At 41.0% G+C, this 24661-nt stretch overlaps 1 long non-coding RNA gene across 2 annotated transcripts; it reads right to left on the bottom strand.

The window, feature by feature from the left end:
* Nucleotides 1-12514: 12514 nt before the first annotated feature.
* Nucleotides 12515-24401, bottom strand: LOC122022433. 2 transcript variants are annotated; one of them, XR_006122974.1, is made up of 5 exons: nucleotides 24228-24401; nucleotides 23657-24152; nucleotides 23272-23351; nucleotides 12771-12865; nucleotides 12515-12666 (listed from the first exon to the last, which is right to left on the bottom strand). It is a non-coding gene; the product is annotated as an uncharacterized LOC122022433 (long non-coding RNA). The 2 variants fall into 2 exon arrangements; XR_006122973.1 differs by lacking the exon at nucleotides 24228-24401 and having other exon boundaries at nucleotides 23657-24175.
* Nucleotides 24402-24661: the final 260 nt, after the last annotated feature.

The following is a 24661-nucleotide window of genomic DNA, read 5'->3' as shown; positions in this document are numbered from 1 at the left end:
AACTCAACCACTTCACTTTCTTTTCATCAAATAGAGTCCAATTCAAACACTTTATGTGTAGGAACATAAAGAATTGGATCAGTGGATGTTGGATAGTGGATGCTTCAGACATATGACTGGAGATAAATTAAAGTTCACAAAGCTCAAAATAAAGAATTTAGGGTCTGTTGCATTCGGCAACGACGATAAACTTAAGGTAATCGGAAGAGGTAACATCAAACTCAACTCCGATTTTATTATTCGAAAGGTGTTACTAGTTGAAAATTTTAACTTTAATTTATTCAGTATAAGTCAATTGTGTGATAGTGGTTATTCAGTTAACTTTACAAAATCTGAATGTATAGTTAAAAATATTGATAATCCTGAGATCATACTTAAGGGCACTAGGAGAGATAATGTCTACACCATTAACCTACCAACATCCTCAATAAAGTGTTTTCTAACACAACAAGAGGAAACTTAGTTGTGGCACAGAAGACTAGGACACACTCACACTAGACTCATTGTAAAAATGAGTCAAAATGGTCTAGTTAGAGGTTTGCCCAAATTAAAATTTATTGAAAACTCAACCTGTAATGCTTGTCAACAAGGTAAACAAACTAAGGCAAACCATAAATTAACCAACCTTGATAGAACAACCTCAATACTTGAGCTCCTTCACCTAGACTTGTTTGATTCACATGGAGCCAAGTCACTAAGTAAAAATCAATATTGCTTAGTGATAATCGATGATTACTCAAGATTTACTTGGGTAAAATTTATAAAAAATAAAAGTGAAACCTTTGAAGTATTTAAAATCTTCTGTAAACTAATAAAAAATGAAAAAGACACTCAAATAAAAAGAATTAGAAGTGACCATGGGGGAGAATTTGAAAATCACAACTTTATTGAATTTTGTGAAATTAATGGGTATTAACATGAATACTCTTGCCCTAGGACCCCCCAACAAAATGGCCTAGTAGAACGTAAAAACTGAACCCTACAAGAAGTCGCTAGGACTATGTTAAATGAATACAAACTATGCAACTAATTCTGGGCTGAAGCAATAAGCACTGCATGTTATGTGCAAAATAGAATCTTAATTAACAAATCTCATAATAAAATACCTTATGAAATATATTATCATAAAATCCCTAATATAAATTATTTAAAAGTTTTTGGATGTAAAGTACATATTTTAAACACTAAAGACTACTTAGGAAAATTTTCATCAAAAACAACCCTAGGAATATTTTTAGGGTATTCAACAACCAGTATGGCATATAGAGTGTACAACAAACATACCCTAAAAGTTGAAGAAACGATAAATGTAATATTTGATGAAGATAATAAAATAACAGATGAAAATAATACAGAATATCTTAATCCAAGAATTATTGAAGATGATGAAATTCAATCTAACACCAATAAACCAGAGGAACAAACTTCTAACCCAAATATAAGACCAACAAGAGTAAGTACTTCTCACCCACCTGACCAAATTTTGGGTGATCCAAACCTAGAAGTCAGAACTAGGCCTTCCTATAGAAACCTGAGTCATATTGTCCTTATTTCTAAGATTGAACCTAAGACCATAGAAGAAGCTCTTCCTGACCCAGACTGGATCATTGCAATGCAGGAAGAATTAGCCCACTTTGATAGAAACCAAGTCTGGGAACTTGTACCTAAACCCGTAGATAAATCCATAATTGACACCAAATGGGTATTTAGGAACAAATTAGATGATCAGGGTGATATAATGAGAAATAAGCACTACAACAAAAACCCTCATAGACATCGATTTTCCACCGGTGTCTATTACATTTTCGACCGATGTCTATGAAGCCGATGTAAAAGGTCTGCCATTTTAGACATCGGGTTAAAATCGATGTAGTATCACTTAACGACACCGGTGTTCGAATCGGTTATTAACCGGTGTAGTGTCACTTAACGACACTGTTTCATCAACGGTGTAAAACTGATGTAATATTATATGTTAATAACACCAGTTTTGACAGCGGTATATGACTGATGTAATATTAATTAATAACACCGATTTTGCAGCGGTGGAAAACCGATGTAATATGGGTATTTTTTAACAGCACAAATTTGATTTCCGAAACAATGAAAAACCGACAATAACAAAAAAAACACAAATATTCACAAATTATACAAATATTCTTCATTCAACAGTATCAATAAAATACACAAATATTCACAAATTACATAAATAATCTTCTTACAACAGTATCCATAAAATACCCAAACATTCTTTTTACATCAAAAGCTAATAGATATCAGTGATCCTGTCCGAATTGCCGAACTAAAGGACGCTGGGCACGCGGCGCTCTCCTAGTCGATGACGCAGGCCTCCGAAGCTCCGGCGATCCTGCACAGAAGTCGGGCCGGGAAGGAGTTCCCGGCGGCGACCCTCCGACGCTCAAGTCAGGTAAGTGGCGGAAAAGGGAGCTCCCAAGCTGGTAGAATGTGTACCTCCGGCGAAGTCTACGGTTCTTTATATAGGGCGATGAAAAAGCTCCTACACGCCTATCGAGGCGCGTGCATGTCCGCAGCCCATGCCTCGGTGTGTACCTATCAGAGAGATTACCTGACGCCATACTGCGACAGTCCCATTGCGCCTTCGATGGGACAACAGGACACCCCGTTGTCAGACTAGGAGTATGGCCTAGCTATATGATTCGACGGTCGAAGATGTTCCCCCTCTTATCGCTCATAATCGGCGGAAGTCCGTCCGGCCCTTCCTCCTTTGGCGTTAGGCGGCAAGACTCACCTCGCGTCCGGCCGCTGTTGACATCGAGTGGGAAATTTCAGATGCGCTATGTAGAGGTTAGCGATCATTGTTTCTGGTTCTTCCGCTCGGCTCTTAACCATCTTGTTTGACGGCGTCGGAACCCGACCGTCAGGCGCCTTTACTACCGAATGTCTCTTAGTCAGCGGATCGGTCTGGTCCATTTCTTCCAAGTTTGGTCGGCTCACCCTTCTTCGGCGGGCTGCTTGGCCATTTGACCTCTACGTGGCGTTGACCCCTCGTTAGGGGGTCCCGGGCTCTTACCACCGGATCACTTGCCTTCCCTTCGAGTCTAGTCGAAGGAGGCGAAGTCCGACTGACTGGACTGCCGATCTGACAGAACAACGATCATTGTATTGGGCCGCTCAGCCAGGCCTAATGATGCTCGTCCATTCGGCGGTATCTGATCCGTTTCTTGTGGTCTCTTGGACCCCATGTCTGATGCTTTCCCCTACTATTCATCACGTGCACTGCGCACGGTAAGGGGAGCTCATTAAATGCGGCCAGTATCCCGTTGACACGTGGTGATCATGCGTTTGTCAGCGTATGGCGGTGGCGTCGCTTCTGATGGGACAGCCGTCGTTTGAAATGGACGGCTGGATGATGACCTCGTTATCAACGACCTGGATCGGACGGTGGAGGTTGCTCCCGGGCGGCGATATAAAGCCCGCGACTCCGTTTCCGCCGCCTCGTTGCTTCATCCTCCTAAGGCGCTTCTCTGCTCGTTTCTTTCTCCGGCGACCTCGCCCCTCCATTCTTCGGCAAACCCCAGGCCCTCGTCGATCATCTTTCTTGCTCGTAAGACCCTCTTTCTTATTCCCCAACATTTTCTGCTCTTTGTTACTCGTTTCCTTCAGTCGGTTTTCCTCCATTCCTTGCTTGAACCTTCTCTTTCGGTCCTGTATTCTCGTATTTCGCCCATGACTAGCACCTCGCAATCAACCGGCGGCGCTCCGGGTTTATGGTACGCGACCATGGAGAGCCGCTTTGATGAGGAAGACGCATTGCGTCTTGTTCGGACTTACGACCTGCCGACCGACCACCAAATAGTGTTAGCCACACCGGCCGATCGGCCTCATGAACCGCCGCCCGACACCGTTCTTTTCTTCGGAGACCAATTTCTAGCCGGATTGCATTTTCCACCCCACAAGTTTTTCTTAGAAGTTTGCAATTATTTCCGCATTCCGCTCGGCCAGGTAGTTCCCAACTCTATTAGGCTGCTGAGCGGAGTGATAGTTTTGTTCAAACTGAACGGCATCCCCTTAGACCCAAAAATTTTCCACTACTTCTACTATCCCAAGCAGGCCGAGTGGGGTACTTTTGTTTTTCAATCTAGGATAGGTTTCGTACTCTTCGATAACATGCCGATCTCCAACAAACGTTGGAAGGAGCATTTTTTATATATACGTTTTCCCGAGCGGCCAACTTTTCGGACCAAGTGGCAGACGGCGATGCCGGCGCAACCGGAGCTCGGCAAATTTAGAGGCGACGCGGCCTACCTTCATGCAGCCGAACGACTGGTTGGCCAGCACTATCATATTGACAAGCTACTCCTCCCGGGAGTAATGCACATATTCGGCTTGTCCTCTACCACAGCCGACCTGCCCTGCAGCATGAGTAAGTTCCCTTATCTTCCCGTTTGTTTTATTCTAACTGATTTATTTTTTGCTTCTGCAGCTGAAGTCATATGGCGCGCCAAAGCTACCGAGAAGCTCAAATTGAAGGCTGCTCAGATCGAGGCGGTGACGAACAAGGAGGCCGCTGAACGGGGCCTTTCCCCAGCTGATCCGGCCGGCGAAGAAGGTGAGGGGACACCAACTGTCCCCGAAGCCTCAGACGCCCCTGCCTCTCACGATGAGGCCGCGGGCGACATAGAACCTCCTACCGAAGCCGAGGTGGAGGGTCGTTCGGCCGATGACGTGCCGCTACGCACTCGGAAGCGCCGTCGACCGGAATCCGCATCTGCCTCAACTACACTTGATGAGTCACAGCCCGAGCGGGGCGCGGATGCACCGGTGCTGTCCGGGACGGTTTCCCTCGAGAGTACTCCGACCCCTCGTGGTTCTCCGAGGGCCAGCTTTGAGGTGCCGCCGTCCAGCCCTTCAAGAACTTTGCGCCGTATCAGGCGTTTGGGCGAGCTTCCATCCTCATCCACCGGTGAGCCGTCCGGTAAGGCCGACGCTTTCAAGAGCGAGCCGAGCGGCCAGAATTTAATTAAAACCATTCTGCGCCTTCCTTCAGAGGCGTACCTGGCTGCTGCTGATCGGCCTGTGGTCCCCGAGCAGCAGATTACCTTGACAGGCCCTCTGGCCCAAGCTTGGATGGACGCTCGGCGTCGAATAGCCAGGCTGACTCCCGGGCAGCTCGGCGATAGCAATCTACAACAGGCCACCGGGGTATGCTCTGTTTCTTTGTTTGCGTATTTAAATTATGTTTTTAACCTGTCTACATTTGCTAGCAGAACTGGGTGGAGCAGATCGCCATTAGCGATCGACTGGCCGAACTGGAGGACGAGTTGAAAAAACAAAAAGCTGCGGGGGGCACCGAGCAGTCGACGACCGCTCTGGAGAAGGCCAAAAAACTACTGGATGCCGAACGGAAAAGGGCTTCCGATTTAGCGAGTAAGGTCGTTCGGCTTGAAACGATGATCAATCAACGAGATAAGGAGATCAAAACGGCGACCACTCGGAAGCAACAGGCCATCAATGATATGGACCGCATGAAGGTGGAGAACAGGGGGCTGGGACAACGCATCAAAGATTTGGACGCCCTGCTAGCCACCGAGAAAGAGAGCCGCTCGGCCGGTCTCCAAAGATTTGATGGAGATTTGAAGGATCTTCAGGACGCCAGCGATGCTGCCCACGCCGCACTCAAAGAGTATCAAGAGGGGGAGTCGGCCCGTTCTGACGAAGTGAGGAAGGCGTTCCTCCGCTCGGAAGACTTCGGAGAGAAGTTTACCGACAAGATATCCCTCACTTTCGAGGAGGCGATCAAGGCGGCGGTGGGCTATCTGAAGACCAAAGGCCACCTGCCTGCCGAGCTGACCATCCCCCCCCAGGACCTCGCGAGCGTGATGGACTCCATCCCCGACGCTCTTTTTGATTTTGATGTGTGAGAAGCGTTTTTATGAACTTTTTTGTATTCCCGCCGTTCGGCCCAACTTATTCTTGTAATGAATTGTTTGATTTACCTAATGAGTAATAGATGACCTTCTGCTCCTTTCACTTCTGTTTTAGCAAGGCATTTTCCCCTCGTCTCGTCAAAGTGTTCTTTATATCCTTTCCGCTCGGCACCACGCTTCTGTCCGGCTCAGTTCGATCGTCTTAATGACATCTATCATGCGACCGCGCAGCCGCTAGGCTTTCGAACATAGCCGCTCGGCATTTCCATGCTAATATCCTAGCTTCCACTGACGAACTTTTTCTTTGTGCCTTACCCCCAAAGGGGTTTTCCGTACATTTTTGATAAGCGAGCCGCTCAGCTGTATGACCAGGCTATCGTTGATCGTATCATGTGACTGGCTATCCGCTCGGACATTTATAGACGCCGGCTCGTCTCTCGATATTTAACGTCGGAGCTCGACGGTCTTCCGCCCGGACGTTTATAGACGCCGGCTCGTCTCTCGATATTTAACGTCGGAGCTCGACGGTCTTCCGCTCGGACGTTTATTCGTCTCGATATTTAATGTCGGGCTCGGCGGTCTTCCGCTTCGGGCGTTTATAGCTCGTCTCGATATTTAACGCCGGCTCGGCGGCTTCCGCTCGGATGTTTATAAACGCCGGCTCGTCTCGATATTTAACGCCTGACCGCCACCCGCTTCCCGGACCTCTGCGTGTCTGCCTTGTCCCCCGCGGCGCCTTCCGTCTCACATATTTAAGGCCTCGAGCTTCTCCTGGCCTCCATCTCCCAAGCGGCGGCCGGCGTTAACTCCGCCCGAACCACAGCACGGACCTTCCTCGACACCTCAACTAACGTCAACCGCTCCACCGCCGCCCGATATTGCCTCGAGATCCTCCGCCTATCCGGCTACCGCCTACAAGCGGCCTCGGATTTGTACGCCGCCGGGAAAATCGCCGACATGCACGCCTACACCGCCGCAGCGCATATCTACCAGTACGGGTGCATGTCCGGCCTCAACAAGGTCAACGACACCAGACAGGTGGTCGAAGCGGCGGCCTTCCTCGCCGGCGTCGTCATACGACATTTACGCCGCCGCCATGGTGGCCGCGCTTCGGCGTTACGGCAGTGACATTTCGCGATATTGCCCGTCTCGACCGAGCGCGCCGGCTCCGCTCGGACGTTTATAGACGCCGGCTCGTCTCTCGATATTTAACGTCGGAGCTCGACGGTCTTCCGCTCGGAAGTTTATAGACGCCGACTCGTCTCTCGATATTTAACGTCGGAGCTCGACGGTCTTCCGCTCGGAAGTTTATAGACGCCGGCTCGTCTCTCGATATTTAACGTCGGAGCTCGACGGTCTTCAAGGTTAATTTTGACGCTGCCGATCAGTGAATCCATTGGCCATCCTTTGCATTAATTTTGCTTCCTGCATTACAAGGACATGGGCTACCGAAATGTGTATAAATTTACATTTAGCGCACCTTTCCCCCAGCTCGGATATCGTACTCCCGGCCGAACGGCTCAGTGTTTCTTCGTCGAGCGCTTGGCTTGGATAACATACTCCCGGCCGAATGGCTCGGGGTCTTCTTTGTCGAGCGCAGGGCTCAGATATTGTACTCCTGGCCGAACGGCTCGGGGCCTTCGTTCGTCGAGCGCTTGGCTCAGATATTATACCTCCGCCCGAACGGCTCGGGGCCTTTGTCCTCGAGTGCTTGGCTCGGATATTATACCTCCGGCCGAACGGCTCGGGGCCTTTGTCCTCGAGCGCTCGACTCGGATATTATACCTCCGGCCGAACGGCTCGGGGCCTTTGTCCTCGAGCGCTCGGCTCGGATACTATACACCATGAAGATAGGCCGCTCGGCCGATAATACCAATTGTGCACGTTATAACATTTTGCCTTATGCATTTCAAATATACAACCAAACGGAAAATATACAGCACATATTCTATTGGTGCACCTTTCACCCTGCCCCGTACAGGCTGTAGATAATTTACGCTTCATGGTGGATCCAAGTGCCAATCCATCTTCATACGCTCGGCGGCTCGTCCACCTAACTTCCTCGTATGCGGTCGATTCATCGCCTGACATCAAACTCCCGCTCTTGAGGTTCCAGAAGGAGGGGCTTGCTATAAGTTGAATTCGGGAGATGAAGTATCTGCTTTTGAGGGAAATGGGACTGCGGCAATCAGTGCTTCCGCTCGGGAGAAGCGTCCGCTTGGAGGGCCTTGCCTTTTCTGTTGTCCCGTATTGGTATTTCATCTGACGAAGATCCCCGATTACAATTCACTGCCACAGCATCAGGAGGCGTCCGGAATAGGGCCTGACGGAATAGAACGGTAACCGGTGGTGTTTCCGCTCGACCACCAGACGCTGACGTTGCTTGCTTCTCCGGCCGCTTGGCTATTACTTTCTGTTTTTGATCCACATGCTTGGCGGCCCTTATCTCGATCAGAGCGTCGAGTTCCTCCGTCGAAAGCGTCACCATGCAAGAACGTTCCCACAGACGGCGCCAAATTGATCCTGTCCGAATCGCCGAACCAAAGGACGCTGGGCACGCTGCGCTCTCCTAGTCGATGACGCAGGCCTCCGAAGCTCCGGTGATCCTGCACAGAAGTCGGGCCGGGAAGGAGTTCCCGGCGGCGACCCTCCGACGCTCAAGTCAGGTAAGTGGCGGAAAAGGGAGCTCCCAAGCTGGTAGAATGTGTACCTCCGGCGAAGTCTACGGTTCTTTATATAGGGCGATGAAAAAGCTCCTACACGCCTATCGAGGCGCGTGCATGTCTGCAGCCCATGCCTCGGTGTGTACCTATCAGAGAGCTTACCTGACGCCATACTGCGACAGTCCCATTGCGCCTTCGATGGGACAACAGGACACCCCGTTGTCAGACTAGGAGTATGGCCTAGCTATATGATTCGACGGCTGTCAGAAGATGTTCCCCCCTCTTTACTGTTCATAATCCGGGGCGTCCGACCGGCTGGACAGGGAGTCCGTCCGGCCGGCCCTTCCTCCTTTTAGGCGTTGGCCGGGCAGCACTCACCTCGCGTCCGGCCCGCCGTTGACATTGGAGTGCTGGGGAAATTTCCAGTATGCGCTATGTAGAGACTGTTAGCAGTCATTGTTTCCTGGTTCTTCCGCTCGGCTCTTAACTACTGTTTCGACAGAGCGTCGGAACCCCGACCCGGTCAGGGCGCCTTTTACTACCGAATGTCTCTTAGTCAGCCGATCGGTCTGGTCCATTTCTTCCAAGTCCGGTCGGCTCACCCTTATTCGGCGGGCTGCTTGGCCATTTGACCTCTACGTGGCGTTGACCCCTCGTTAGGGGGTCCCGGGCTCTTACCACCGGATCAATCAGAATCAAGGTAGAACATTCTTTTAACAACACATCAAGGTAGAACCGCACTTCAAATGTAATCTAGCATGCATTCAGCCCACTCGAACCGCACTTCATCAATTTCAACTCTGGAGTACTTGAGATTTGTAAACTGTAAAAACACATAAATAATATATTAGTAAAGATGCAATTTTGAAAGCTGGAAATGGTAAAGATGCAATTTTGATTTATTTATTTATTTTCCAAATATCTGCTCTAGCTCTAACGAGGCCAGTCTAGTTTTTCTGATCTCTATCCTTCTAACACTTCAAATCAAGCATTTTGAAAGCTTTTCAGTCTGATTTTGCAATGAGAACTACCAATAAACTAAATTTGGAATGTAAAATATCTAAACCAAAGAAAGTCCCTTTCTAATTGATACTTGCAACAAAGATAATCTACAATACTTTATACAAAGTTAATTCATGATCAGGATCCAATAATCCACCATATGTCAAATAACTAAAACAAATGTGTACATGTATAAAATAAAATAGAATACTGAGTTTTTAAAGGCTACTGTGGAAGACTATTGTTCATAATGCTTAATTCATTGAAGGATAATTGCGCGCATCCGCATACACACCGATACACATATACATATGCAATTTAGCACAAAAAAATCATTGTAAAATCTAAAACTTTCATATATGACACTTAATATGTGCTGCTTAGAATATAACATAGATAATTTGCTCCTTCTAATTAAAGTGCAGAGATTGATAAAAACCGACAGCATCATACAATAAATTACTAGGCATGATAATGGTTGAATAAAGAAATATGACTACACAACAAATCCAGTGAAGGAAGCATAGAAGAACAAAGAAAATGTTCATAGTTAACAAGCAAATGAAGAGATATACTATTTATTGTACTACCTCTGATGCCATCTTCCAAATCTCATAAGCAAGAATGTTTTTTGTAGATATACAAGTTCCATGCTGGCAATATACAAGTTCCATGCTGATATCACTCTGAAATTGCAACACAACCTCAAAAGGCTTGTGCTCTTTCCTAATAAGCTTTTTTCAATGTAAGCTCGGATAAAAATATAATGCACCTAGGTTAAACAAAATATACATATAAACGTGAATGGAACCTCAATTTATTGAAAAATATCTATAGCTGATTAGATCGATCGTGTTGGCGGTGATGCAATGAAAACTGGCAGTAGCTTCATTGGCACTGCAAACAAACCAAATCAATATGATCTGTTAAACAAAATGCTACTTCAAGACAGATGTTTTTTGTAGATAAATGTGGAGATTTTTTTTTCTTGACAAAATATGGGCATACAAGAACATTACTGTGGAAATTGAAAAGCACCTGATCCTCTGACAGGCAAAATTTGAAGGGGACCCTTTTTGACTGTTGGGTTCTTCGAGCCGCGAAAACCGCTTTTTCACGTCGCGGAAACCCCGAAGGACCCAAAGCCGTAGATCCGTGCAAAGATTCGTATAAAAATTCGAAAAACTATTTCTTGTACGAGTTCAAAAATTGATCTACTACTTAGATCTATGAGGAAAAAGTGTTTACCCTTGATGCGCGCCCTACGCGAATCCCGCTCTTCCAAGGTGTTGCCGGATCTCAAGACCGTCAAGCGCCGGTCCTCTAGAAGTATCCACACGGACAACTTAGGTGGAGAAAACCTCACACAAAGGTGTGCTAGCACCTTGGTAAGGTTCGGCCAAGTAAGGAGGAGAGGGAGAGGGAGAGCTTGAGAGGAAGAAGGAAGAAGATGCACCACTTGAATGAAAAATCAAATTCTCATTCACAAAACAAGTGGCCGGCCACTTTCAAAATTCACATTAATTGCATTAATTGCAATTAATATGAAACCATTAAGAGAGTGGCTTTGTAACTTCCATGAGGTGGCACCCAAGATGATGTGGAACATCATTATTGGTCCACCTAATGCCAACTCACCAATGAAGTGGCAAAAGGTCAAGTCAAAATTGACCTTTGGTCTTCCTTCTCAAGTCAAGTCAAACTTGACTCAATCTCTACCATGGTGGATCTAATCCAACCATCTGATTCGAGCCAACTTAATATAATGAATCTAATTCATTAAATTAAATTGATTCAATGAGTCAAAATCTAAATTAGACTCATTTAACACATGAATCAACTTGAGTCGAACTCAAGTTAGCCTAATTAGGATTACTCTTAATCCAATTTGATTCATCAAATGAATCTAATCCTCTTGGTTCATCATATGAACCTAATCTCCATCTAATTGTCCTAAGTGTGTGACCCTATAGGTTCTTGTAACGTTGGCAATGCCCTAAACCCATTTAGGAGCATAAGTAATGAGCGGTATCTAGCAACACATCATTACTACCCAAGTTACAAGAATGTCAAGATCCGACATTACCTTGTGACTACTAATTGTGACTCCTCACAATATGTGACATTGTCCTTCTATCCTAGACATCTAGATTGATCAATGTGAGGCATAGACCATGTCATCCTCTAATCAATCTAAATCTTGAACTCCAAGTAGACTCACTTGATCAAATGAGCTCAACATCTAATGTTGACTCATTTGGGCATGGCCATGCACTTAGTGGTCTCACTCTATCAAGAATAGCGATGTCGCTCCCGTCATATGGGAGGGATAGATCCCATCTACATCACTCACATCCCTCTGCATAATTCGTTACATACCCAGTAATCGCCTTTATAGTCCACCCAATTACGGGTGACGTTTGACGAAACTAAAGTACATAACTCCTTATGTAGGGATCCATGGTGACTTCAGGTCTAAGGACTAATAGTCATACTAATAGCCACATGAGAAAGTATATGACACTCATATAACGATCCATGATACTTTCTCATGGCGGGTCATTCAATATACATTCTCTAATGCATACCCATGTGTCAGCTTGATATCTCTATATCCATGACTTGTGAGATCAAGTCATCGAGCTGACCTACATGCTAGTCTTATTGTATTAACATTGTCCCTGAATGCTAATACTCGACTAGGAATGATTTAGAGTAGTGTTCCCTATATCATCTCACTATCGATTCAACTAATCGATTGATATAGGTATGAACCTTCTACTCAAGGACGCTATTATACTTAGTCTATTTGGCACTAATATAAATAAGTATAATAACCAAACAAATGTCTTTATTAATAAACAAGAATATGATATACATGAGTCCATACAATCATCAAATGATTGGCTCTAGGGCTCTAACTAACATTGACAAGTAGAATAGCTACAATACACATCTCTCTTAGGAATATGCAATCATCTGGCTATTGGATACTAGACATATCAGAATGTAACGGTTGAGGTGACTGAGTCTTGATTAGAGGCTTCAAGGATTCCATGATACTAGAAAAAGAAGGCCTTTTCCATGGCTCGCTGAAGCTCAACATGTGATTTAAGTTAGTGTGTGGGGAAGCACGAGTGAAGAAGTATGTTAATATTTAATAACCATGGCTGCATCAGGCAATAGATATCTATACCTGGCCCAACAGGACTCAATTATGGCAGCCACATGTCTATTTACAGTACTTGGGATCTCAGGCCTTCTTGCCTTGAAGCCAACTGCAGCAACCACCTGCAAGGGCACAACTTGTATTTTCTTATACAGTTAAAGGAAAATATATCAATTAATGGGACCCAGCACTGTCAAAAGAAGTTACTTTTATTTGTAGCTAAAATAAACAAAGACTTGATGGATAAAATTTACAAAGTAAGCTTGGATATGGTGGATGGTGAGGTAGATGTTTCCAGTGTTTGGAAAAGTGTTAACAAAGTCAATTTTGAGCCATGTTAATAGGTCGATAAAAGTAAGCTTGTATTTTGATTGTTGCTTCTTAGATGGTGAATTAACAGATTGAGAACATCCATATTCTAATCCTGAATATGCTATAGAAGATTGATTAATACAGACTAGAATGACAATTAATGATTGAAAAAAAAGAAACATTGACTATCATTTAGAAGATGAAAATCCTTCTAGATGTCCATTAAAAACTTACTATACATTTTCTGATTCCCAGCACATAAAATCAAAACAAGTAACTTCTATAAAAAATATAAATGACTCCACAAAAGATTTGTCATGGCAAACATACCTTTCCAAAAAAAGTATCTTACAATCTTTAACCTTCAAGGCAAAGAACCAATAAAGCTTGCAAACACAAACGAAAAACATCAAATAACAAGACCTTTTTTCCAAATAATTCTTTTCTTTCTCAAAAGAAATTAAAAAGGAATATGGCATGATTTTTGAAGCTGGCAGAGTTGTTACACCTAAAAATCATATCAAACCATGTAAACGTTGTAGGACCGTGATCGTTTGATAGAGGGGGGGGGGTGAATATCGATTTAAAAAATAGTGTTAAAAAGAGTTAAACGCAGCGGAATTTAAAAACAATAGACAGTAATTTTTACTTCGTTCGGAGCCTGTGACGACTCCTACTCGAAGGCCCGTGGTCCTTGACAACTTTCGTTGGGCAATCACTATCAATTCAAATATAGTTACAAAATAAGTACAGGAAATGCTAGTGAAAAAATACCGACAAGGAAATTAACTAAAACTCGAAGGAATACTTTGTCGGAGCTTGTTGGCGTCGCAAGAACGTAGAGCAGCAGGACCAGCAGTAGCGGAGTTCTCAGATACGATGATTGATTACTGAAGCTCCTGCCTGGGGCTTCTTTTATATGTTGCTCCGGGCGCCTGGATTCCTTCCGGGCGCCTGGAATGTGACGTAGCTGCTCAAACCGAGATGCTCCACGTGGCGACGACTTGGCTGGATATAATTTACCTTCCGGGCGCCCGGATCCCCTCCGGGCGCCCGGACCACCTTGTTCCAGAAAACTCCCTTTTCCTGCAAAACAAAGTTAGTCCGAGGCAATATATATCCTGCAAAATAGATTGTTAGCACATTTTATAATAGTATGAATTAGCACAAATAGTATGACTTAGATTCCGTCTTTCCAAGACCGGAATCTAGTCACGATCTCGACTTAGATATCCGAAATGGATCTAAGCCGGATCGACGCCTAATGTTCCCTTCTCGGGAACGCGTCCTCGCAGTCACTCCCCTCCAGTGACTTACCTCACTTACCTGCCAGACGTCCGGTCAGTCCTTCGACCCGTCTGGACTTCTCGCCAGCTATCTGGTCAGCCCGTCGACCTAGCTGGACTTCTTGCCAAGCGTCTGGTCAGCCCGTCGACCCGCTTGGACTTCTCGCCAGCTATCCGGTCAGCCCGTCGACCTAGTTGGACTTCGTGCCAGACATCCGGTCAGCCCGTCGACCTGTCTGGACTTCTCCTGCACACTCGATCAAGGTGTCAGACAACAACAAAACTAACTTAACCTATTTGTCATTCATCAAAACCTAGGTTAGACCGTTAGTGCTACCCGCACCAACAATCTTCCCCTTTTTGATGGAATGACAACCTGGTTAAGTTAGTGAAAGAACGCAAAAAATAGGTACATCGGTTTTAAAGTTAGTTTTAGTGTTTTAAAGTTGGTTTATCTAACTTAACCACCTAACCCTCCCCCTTTGGCATTCATCAAAAAAAATAAGCAAGGGTAAACAATCATAGTGTAGAGTTACTTTTAAAAAAATAATCACAGTTAATCTTGGAAAAAAAATATCTAAGTTTGGTTCAAAATTCAAAGATAAAAGTATAATTTTTAAATCCAAGGAAAAAAATCAAGTTGACTTGGGGGAGACAAGTTGAATTTTGAAAAGTATAAAATTAAAGTTAATCAAGTTTAACTTTTCAAGCGTGTAAAAATTTTTTTAAATCAGGATTATCAAATTTTCTTTTCAAGTTTAAGTAACATTTACTTTTCAAAAAGGTAAATTTTTTAACTTCAATTTTTCAAAACAAAGTAAAAATTAAACAAGTAAGATTAAATTTGCCAAACTAAACTTTTAAGGCTAATTTGATAAAAGCTAAATTTGGAAGGTTTAATTTTCAAGCATATGTTAAAAAAACTGAATAAGTTTAAATTTGCAATAGTCAACTTAAAAAATTAGGTGGGATTCAACTTCCAAGTTTTTCAAACACTTAGTTTAGCTTTTTGTAAACTGGTGTTTTAAAAATAAGTCAGTTTTAAAATAGTTGTACAAAGGCATTTTTCAAACACACAAAATTTTAATTAATTTCTCCCCCTGAACTTGATACTTAAATTTAAACAGCTGTCTAACCAATTAGGTACTAACTACCTATCAGAAGATAGTAGCTTTCACTTGGTTAGTCAGATTAAGTTGATTATAAGTAGTCAGTCTTTGACTTGACTGATGAACTTAATCTGATTAATATCTGAGTTGTATTTAACGTCCAGACTTATGCTGATCACCGAAATAAGCATCTTAAGTCCAGACAGTTGGCCTATGCATCTCACCCCTTTCTATGTTTGTCAAACACAAGCAAGGTAAACCTAAGGTGTTGGTGAGATGCTCAAAAACTAGTCCTATGGGTACATGCTTTCTAAGGATTCAAAACTAGTCTAAGGCCAAAACTGTTTTTGAAAATCTAAAAATGGAAAGTTTTGAAAACACACAATTTTAACTTATAATTTGAAAGAATTATTTTTGAAAACAATTTTGAAATTTAAAATTCCTAGTCTATTGAGCACATCCCTAATTTTCGACGTAAGTTGCTAAACTCACTTTCGGGAGTGGTTTTGTGAAAATGTCATCTAAATTTGATTTGGACTCAATGTATTTGAGTTCAATATCACCTTTAGTAACATGATCCCTGATAAAGTGGTGCCTAATTTCAATATGTTTGGTTCTTGAATGATGCACAGGGTTCTTGGTTAAGTTAATTGAACTTATATTGTCAATTAATACTTTTACATTTGTGATATTTAAGTTGAAATCTTTTAGAGTATGCATCATCCATAATAATTGTGCAACGCATTCGCCTATAGCTATGTATTCTGACTCAGTTGTAGATAGAGCAACACAATGTTGCTTTCTACTAAACCAGCTGACAAGTGATGAACCTAATAATTGGCATCCACCACTTGTACTTTTGCGGTCTAATTTACATCCAGCATAATCTGAGTCAGAATACCCTATTAGTTCAAAATTATTTGTCCTAGGATACCAAATTCCTACATTTGTTGTTCCCTTAAGGTATCTAAAAATTCTTTTGACTTGTGTCAGATGGGATTCCTTAGCACAAGTTTGGTATCTAGCACACATACTAACTGCAAATAAAATATCAGGTCGGCTTGCAGTTAAGTATAGTAGGCTACCTATTGCACTCCTATAATATTTTAAATCAACTGGTTTTCCATTTGGGTCATTATCTAAGATTGTGTTTACTGCCATAGGTGTTTTTATTTCTTTTGTATTTTCCATTCCGAATTTTTTAAGTAATTCTTTAGTGTATTTGTGTTGATAAATATAATTTCCTTCATTTGTTTGTTTGATTTGTAATCCTAAGAAATAAGTTAATTTTCCTACTAAGCTCATTTCAAATTCTTTTTCCATTAAATTAATAAATTCTTCTAAAAAATCTGAATTTGTTGAGCCAAATATTATATCATCTACATATATTTGTGCAATAAATATGTTTGCATTTAATGATTTAACAAACAAGGTTGGGTCAATTTGACCTTGGTTGAATCCTTTAGATGTTAAGTAGGATGTTAGCCTTTCATACCATGCCCTGGGTGCCTGTTTAAGTCCATATAATGTTTTCTTTAACTTAAAAACATAATCAGGGTGTTCTAGACTTTCAAACCCAGGAGGCTGACCTACATATACTTCTTCTTTAATTAGTCCATTAAGAAAGGCAGACTTAACATTCATTTGGTATAGTTTGAATCCCTTATGGGCTGCATAACTTAGTAACATTCTAATGGATTCTAGTCTGGCTACTGGGGCATAGGTCTCATCATAGTCAAGTCCTTCAACCTGACTAAACCCTTTGGCTACTAGCCTAGCCTTATTTCTAGTAATTTCCCCAGTTTCGCTTAATTTATTTCTGAATACCCATTTTGTTTCTATTATTTTCTTATTCTTAGGTAGTGGTACTAGGTCCCAAACTTCATTACGCTCAAATTGGGCTAGTTCTTCTTGCATAGTTATAATCCAGTCTGGGTCTAGTAGGGATTCATCCACAGTCTTGGGTTCAATTTTTGAAATTAAAGAAATTTGACTTAGGTTTCTAAAGGATGATCTGGTTTGAACTCTCAAGTCTGGGTCACCAATTATTTGATCAGTTGGGTGATTTGGGTTAACCCTTATTGTTCTAGGGGGTTGACTCTCTTGATGTTGTTCCTCTTCTTCATGACTTAGAGTTTGGTTGGTTTCTGGAACAAATTCAGGTGGTTGTGTAAGTTCTAAGTCTTGTTTAGTTTCTTCAAATTTTACATTAGTAGTTTCTTCAATTTTTAAGGTAACCTTATTGTAAATTCTATAGCCTCTACTATTTAGGGAATATCCTACAAAAATTTCATTTTCAATTTTAGAGGAGAACTTTCCTAAGTGTTCTCTTGTATTTAAGATAAAAACTAGGCACCCAAATACTTTAAAATATTTTATATTTGGTTGTTTATTATAAAACATTTCGAAGAATGTTTTGTTATGGGTTTTATTTATTGTTGTTCTGTTTTGTACATAGCAGGCTGTACTAACAGCTTCTGCCCAAAAGTATTTAGGTAGGTTATACTCATTTAACATTGTTCTAGAAGCTTCAAGTAAGGTTCTATTTTTTCTTTCTACAATCCCATTTTGTTGGGGGGTTTTAGGGCATGAGAACTCATGATAGTAACCGTTTTCAAGACAAAAACTGTTAAAGTTGTGATTTTTAAATTCTCCCCCGTTGTCACTTCTAATTCTTTTAATTTTAATATCTTTATTGTTTTCAATTTGTTTGCAAAAATTTATAAAAATTTCAAAAGTTTCATCTTTATGTTTTAAGAATTTTACCCAAGTAAACCTAGAATAATCATCTATAATTACTAAACAATATACGTTTCCATTTATAGATTTGACTCCATGGGAGTCAAAAAGGTCTAAATGTAGAAGTTCTAATATTGAGTTAGTTTGTGGCTGATTTGTTTGTTTGTGAGTGGATTTAGTTTGTTTGCCTTGTTGACAAGCATTACATATGGTTGAATCTAAGTTAGGTAATTTTGGTAAGCCTCTCACAAGTCCATTTAGTTTACTTATATTTCTGAAGTTGGTGTGAGACATCCGCCTATGCCATAACCAAGTTTCTTCTTTTTGTGTTAAATAACACTTAATGGAAGAAATGGTTAAGTTGATGGCATAGATGTTGTCTTTTCTAAAACCTTTTAGGCTTATGGTAGGATTATCTAGATGTTTGATTAAACACTCTGTGGATAGAAATTTAACCTTATATCTAGTATCACACAATTGACTTATACTCAGAAGATTATATTTAAAATTTTCAACAAGTAAAACATTTGTAATTATAAAGTCTAATTTTAATTCAATGTTACCTATACCAATTACCTGCCGTTGTTTCCAAAGGCAACTATTCCTAAGCTTTTGTAAGTGAGTTGAGTGAACTTGGTGTGATCTCCAGTCATATGTTTGGAGCAACCACTGTCCAAAATCCACTTGGTTTCCTACAGTAAGTAGGATTTAAAGTTAGTCTTTTATTTTTGAGCAGACATTATTTAAGTTAAGTCTTAAAATTAAAATTTTGAAATTGATTTTTAAGGTTAAAATTAAAATTTTGAAATTAATTTTTAAGTTTAAAATTTTGAAATTGATTTTTAAGTTTAAAATTAAAATTTTGAAATTAAATTTTAAGTTTAAAATTTTGAAATTGATTTTTAAGTTTAAAATTAAAATTTTAAAATTAATTTTTAAGTTTAAAATTAAAATTTTGAAATTAATTTTTAAGTTTAAAATTAAAATTTTGAAATTAATTTTTAAGTTTAAAATTAAAATTTAAGTTTAAAATTAAAATTTAAGTTTAAAATTAAAATTTTGAAATTAATTTTTAAGTTTAAAATTAAAATTTTGAAATTAATTTTTAAGTTTAAAATTAAAATTTTGAAATTAATTTTTAAGTTTAAAATTAAAATTTTGAAATTAATTTAATTTTTAAATTTAAAATTTTGAACTTAATTTTTAATTAAGCAAATTTAAGCCTTATTCATCTCACCCGATCTATATTATCAATCAGGGAATCCTATGATTTTGTGAGATGAAATTGGTTTGATTACAGAGTTTTGTTTAACTAGTATTAGATTCAGGTTTAGTTTTGGTCTCTACAAACAGACATTCTTCGGATAAACTTCTAAGCTTGGTGAGTCACATGGACGTCATTAGAAGTAACCAACCTTTCGAGGTTTTCCGAATAGTCCTATCCACAGAGCTTAGTACTAAATCTTGGTCTAACTGGTTAGGATTCGTTTAAGGGTAGCTTCGGTCAGTTCCACTTGGCCAAATGCACCAGATCGAAGCCATATCTTTCTAGACATGTGATGCCCAAGTTTCCCTAACGTACTATCATCCAAAAACTTCACCGGTACTATGATTCAAGTTAAACTTGGTCTCTAATCCTAATTACCCTACCGGGTTAATTTGTTTTGGGTTACCCTGTCGGGTAAGTTAGTTTTGGAGGTGCCAGCTATTCTGGAGCCTCCCCCTAAATTATTGGCCATTGATTTTAAATTTTGGTTTTAGGTTTGTATCGATTCTTTTTATAGTTATGGTTAACTTGGTGATAATTTTGTTGATTTTTAAAGTGTTTAGATTTTGAATTTGATTCAGGTTTGTATTTTGGATTTTGGTTTGGTTTATTTGATTTTATATAATGTATTTTTTCTTTAGGTATATAATATTGATTAAGTCCTACTTGCGTGGTCAGACACGCTTTCGGAACCCAAGCTAGATTGGTTGATTTGTATTGAGTTATTAATGATTTGAAGGTTTTATTTGAATTCGACTTATATCCTAGTCCGGTTTTATTATAACATGCTTTTTGATTATTCATGATTAAGTCTAAATTTTTTGATCTTGTTGTGAATTTTTCTAACATTTCTTTTAAATTATTAATCTCATTTTTTAATGATAAATTGTCCTCCTCAAGTGTTAGACCTTGAGTTGGATTTGAATTTTTGATTTGTTCCTTGAGGTTTTGATTTTCCTCAAGAAGTGATTTGTTTTCATTTTCTGTTTTAATTAATTTATTGTTTAAACAGGAAATAATTCTAAAATTTTTTTTGTTTAAATTAAAGTATACCTCATTCGGGCCTTCGGAAACGAGTACGGACTCGTGGCTTGTTTGAGTTGCAGACTGCGTCTTCATCTTCCGACTGTCTTGTTTGACTTTGACGGCCATCGATGCAAGGTGGCTCGATGTTTCTATTCTTCTTCCTCCGATTCGTCCGAGGAGTCGTCCACGTTGCTTTGAGTGCCTTCTTTTGGTTGGCTTGGTTTGTCGAGCTTCAGTTTTGGGCATTCGTTCTTGTAGTGTCCTTTTTTGTTGCCGAAGCAAGTAACGTTCCTTTGTTCTGGAGCTGATCTTTTGAAGGTCCTTTTTGCTCCTCTTTCTCCTGGTGAACATATTTCTTACCAAGTTCACCAGGTGTTCTTCGTCTTGGTCTTGGGAATCTTCTTCAAATTCAAGCTTGCTTTTCTTTTCTTTGGTGGAACCTGCAAATAAAGCTATACCTTTCTCGGCTCCAGCATTAGTTTGTTCATGTAATTCTAATTCACAGAAAAGCTCATCTAATTTTAACTTAGAAAGATTTTTTGAAATTTTGTAGGCATCCACTATTGATGCCCACAAACTATTACGTGGAAAGGCGTTTAATGCGTACCTTATTAAGTCTCTGTTTTCCATCTGGTGGCCTATCGCATGAAGCCCGTTGAGGATGTCCTTGATCCTCGTGTGGAGCTGATTCGCCGTTTCTCCTTCCTGCATTTTTATATTAAAAATTTTATTTAAAAGCAGGTCTCGTTTCGTTACCTTGGCGTCGCTCGTTCCCTCGTGCAGCTCGATCAATTTGTCCCACAGTTCTTTAACATTTTTGTGTGGACCGACTCTGTTTAGTTCTTCTCTTGTTAATCCGCACTGTAGAGTGTTGATCGCTTTATTTTCTGTTGATGCCTTTTTCTTTAAGTCTGCTGTCCAGTCTTCAGGATCCAGTAAATTCCTGGAGTTGTCTACTGGAATTTTGTAGGGTCTCGTAATGCTCATCCACTGGTCGAAGTCTGTCTTGAGGTAAACCTCCATCCGCTTTTTCCAGTATGGAAAATCGTCCCCGTTGAAGAGTGGAGGGCGTACTGTGCTGAATCCTTCTGTCTGAGACATTTTAGTCCTGCGCACAGACGAAAGAAAAGAGACAAAAAAAATCCCAAGACTTGGTCTTGGATTAGTAGTGCGGGACGAAAAAATAGTAGACAAATCTAGATTGGTGTTGCACCAATTTAGATTTAATTACAAAAAAAATGATATACCAGTTTAGAATTAGAAAAAAAATTTTAAGAGGAATAAAAAAAACAAAGGAAAGGTTTCACCCCCAGTCTGATTGGTGGTTGCACCAAATCAGAGCGGTACCTGCTCTGATACCACTTGTAGGACCGTGATCGTTCGATAGAGGGGGGGGTGAATATTGATTTAAAAAATAGTGTTAAAAAGAGTTAAACACAGCGGAATTTAAAAACAATAGACACAGTAATTTTTACTTCGTTCGGAGCCTGTGACGACTCCTACTCGAAGGCCCGTGGTCCTTGACCACTTTCGTTGGGCAATCACTATCAATTCGAATATAGTTACAAAATAAGTACAGGAAATGCTAGTGAAAAAATACCGACAAGGAAATTAACTAAAACTCGAAGGAGCACTTTGTCGGAGCTTGTTGGCGTCGCAAGAACGTAGAGCAGCAGGACCAGCAGTAGCGGAGTTCTCAGATACGATGATTGATTACTGAAGCTCCTGCCTGGGGCTTCTTTTATATGTTGCTCCGAGCGCCTGGATTCCTTCCGGGCGCCTGGAATGTGACGTAGCTGCTCAAACCGAGATGCTCCACGTGGCGACGACTTGGCTGGATATATTTACCTTCCGGGCGCCCGGACCTCCGGCGCCCGGATCCCCTCCGGGCGCCCGGACCACCTTGTTCCAGAAAACTCCCTTTTCCTGCAAAACAAAGTTAGTCCGAGGCAATATATATCCTGCAAAATAGATTGTTAGCACATTTTATAATAGTATGAATTAGCACAAATAGTATGACTTAGATTCCGTCTTTCCGAGACCGGAATCTTGTCACGATCTCGACTTAGATATCCGAAATGGATCTAAGCCGGATCGACGCCTAATGTTCCCTTCCCGGGAACGCGTCCTCGCAGTCACTCCCCTCCAGTGACTTACCTCACTTACCTGCCAGACGTCCGGTCAGCCCTGTTCGGATCTCTTCGTACGACTAGAGACCTAGCTGGACTTCTTGCCAAGCGTCTGGTCAGTCCGTCGACCCGCTTGGACTTCTCGCTAGCTATCCGGTCAGCCCGTCAACCTAGCTGAACTTCGTGTCAGACATCCGGTCAGCCCGTCGACCTGTCTGGACTTCTCCTGCACACTCGATCAAGGTGTCAGACAACAACAAAACTAACTTAACCTATTTGTCATTCATCAAAACCTAGGTTAGACCGTTAGTGCTACCCGCACCAACAAACGTTTTATGGATGACTACCAACAGAAATTTCCAAAGTTTATTTAAATTGAAGCTTTTGTGCAACATGAGTTCTCAAACTTCGATTTGCATGTAGTAAATAAGCATGACATGGTACATAAAGCTAATAATAACATGTTTTAGACTTATGAAGTAAAAAAACAAATTTCCGCAAGAGAATAATCATATCTATCAAGAACTATCCTTCAACAATACAGAGGAAAACAAATGAAATGAAAGAAAAGAATGAATGGGAATAGTACAGACTTCAAGAAAAAAAAGGAGTCAATTTGAAGCCTATATAGCAATTCCTATAACTTGTACATGTACTTACAAGCTAGGCTCATGCTCAAGTGTAGTCTTCTCTCTATGAGGAGAAAAAATATCATTGAATTCCACAATGGAGAGACAAACCTGAAAATTGACATAAACAATAAATGAGTTCAATGCTTGAACATATAGAACATCTCATTGGTATACCCAACTTAATAAGTATGGTCAAGATTACTACTAAATCCAGGAGTCCAATTTGTTTTTTGTAACTACAGCTAAGAAATAAAATACAAAGTAACACAAACAAGTAATGGGATGGAGCATTAACCATCAATTGTAACTTGTAAGTCATTAGGTGACTTTTTGTAGTGAGAAGCAACATAAAGGGAAATCATTCCCTGTAATATAAATGAAAAAATAGCACAAATTTAACCAAATAAAAGTACCTATAAACATATCTCACTCTCCTTGTGATATTAGAAAAGTATATCTCGGTTGACATAGTAAAGGGCACATTCACTTGGATGTGGAAGTCTAGACAAATAAAAGATCATTTAGAGAATGACCTGAAAAACAATTATTTACTTTTCATCAAGAATACTAACATAGTGATATTTGGAATGTAACTTGCAACATCCAAGCAAAGTAATTCATTAAGCCATGACTTAATTGAATCCTCAGTAGCATATCTGCTAGCTTGTGCAATTCCATCTTCTTGAAAAGCTTACCAGTATATGGAGATGGAAAAACACGAGAGTTTCAGAAGCAGATAACGATGTCGTTGCCTCGCTACAGGCCACTGCTTAGACCCCCTCGTGTGCAACCGTTTGTGAACGGACTGCCTCGTGAGGCATCGACCCCCTCGCGTGCAGCCATTCGCAAATCGACCGCTAGTAAACTAGTGGTTTGGAGAGGCTGCGACCCCCTTGAGTGTGGCCGCACCTAAAGCATCCTCTCATCTCTTGGCGAGGTTACGCACGGTGCTGCGGAGAGGGAAGAAATAAGATATAGGGTTACCTTTGAACTCCTTGCTTACTGCGAAGAGGGAAGAACCTGGTGCGCTGCAAATACGAAAGGAAAGAAGGGGTGGGAGAGAGGAAACCTAGCGGTGATAGAGGAAAGGAAAGGAGATGGAAGAAACCTAGCGGTGATAGAGGAAAGGAAGGAGAGGGGAGGAAATAATGATCGAGTGGGAAGGAAAGTTTAGGTTAATATGTTTATAAAATAATGATATTTATATAATATGTCACCATACAAAGTTTAATATGATAATTTTTATAAAAAAATAATTAATGGTAAAGAATCTCATTATAAAATATTTATAATGATATTTTTTTAGTAAGTGTCATATAGAAAATGTCACAATAGATTTTTTTTCTTGTAGTGAGAGGAAGGGGTGTCGATCTAGGAAGGGGAAGGACAGTGCGATATAGGTTTAGGTTTGGAGGGAA

The sequence above is a fragment of the Zingiber officinale genome, chromosome 1A (assembly GCF_018446385.1).
Source record: "Zingiber officinale cultivar Zhangliang chromosome 1A, Zo_v1.1, whole genome shotgun sequence".
In the NCBI taxonomy this organism is placed as follows: domain Eukaryota; kingdom Viridiplantae; phylum Streptophyta; class Magnoliopsida; order Zingiberales; family Zingiberaceae; genus Zingiber; species Zingiber officinale.
The sequence above is the reverse complement of the archived record's forward strand: the minus strand, read 5'-3'. Positions and strand labels throughout refer to the sequence as shown.